The 852-nt window shown below is 36.4% G+C and overlaps 1 long non-coding RNA gene across 1 annotated transcript in view; it reads left to right on the top strand.

The window, feature by feature from the left end:
- LOC102490116 (uncharacterized) overlaps window positions 1-459 on the top strand; it is an 8,102-nt gene extending 7,643 nt beyond the window's left edge. The window contains exon 3 of the long non-coding RNA XR_336212.3: window positions 245-459. This is a non-coding gene — a long non-coding RNA (uncharacterized LOC102490116). The remainder of the gene's footprint in view (window positions 1-244) is intronic.
- The last annotated feature ends 393 nt before the right edge of the window (window positions 460-852 follow it).

Below are 852 nucleotides of genomic sequence, written 5' to 3'. Positions count from 1 at the left end.
TACCCCATGGAGGATGCTTTCTCACTTTCCCACTCTCACTCTCTCTGGTGAGTGCTTGTGCCCTCTGTCAAATTTAAAAAGAAGAAGGGGGAGAGAACAGACATTACCTTCTTGAAATGAAGTAAGAATTTGGGTATTCAGGTGGCACCACTAGGTTTCCTCCATATACAGGAGTTAGTCTTGTGTTGCAAATAGTTGTGGTTAGATTGTATTTTGATCCAGAAATCACCTTTTCATTTTCTAGGATTCTCAGTGACAATGAGTTGACTGAATTACACAAGGATTCATTTGAAGGCCTACTATCTCTCCAGTATTTGTAAGTTAGTTAATCGTTTATTTATGAGTTTTTAGTTACATTTTCAATGAAAATGATAAGGGGTTCAAATCAGATCATCTCTAGAATTTCTTCCTGTAATAAAATTTTGTAATTTTCCAAGTTTGTACAGAGTTTCGGCCCATGGCTAGTATTTAATTCCTCCCCTACATTTTTTTTTTATTATGTAGGCAAGATATAGATAGGAAAAGACTTCACTTATTTTATGAGTTTTTAGTTACATTTTCAATGAAAATGATAAGGGGTTCAAATCAGATCATCTCTAGAATTTCTTCCTGTAATAAAATTTTGTAATTTTCCAAGTTTGTACAGAGTTTCGGCCCATGGCTAGTATTTAATTCCTCCCCTACATTTTTTTTTTATTATGTAGGCAAGATATAGATAGGAAAAGACTTCACTTATAGAGTAAAAGTAGTATTAAGATCTGAGCAATTGGGGAACCAGCAGTTAGCATAATGGCTATGTCGCTGGACTCCCACGTAGTCGACCCCGGTTTGCATGCCGGACCCGGTGGCCTA

Source organism: Tupaia chinensis, unplaced genomic scaffold (assembly GCF_000334495.1).
Source record: "Tupaia chinensis unplaced genomic scaffold, TupChi_1.0 Scaffold000660_1, whole genome shotgun sequence".
NCBI classification, from domain to species: domain Eukaryota; kingdom Metazoa; phylum Chordata; class Mammalia; order Scandentia; family Tupaiidae; genus Tupaia; species Tupaia belangeri.
The sequence above is the reverse complement of the archived record's forward strand: the minus strand, read 5'-3'. Positions and strand labels throughout refer to the sequence as shown.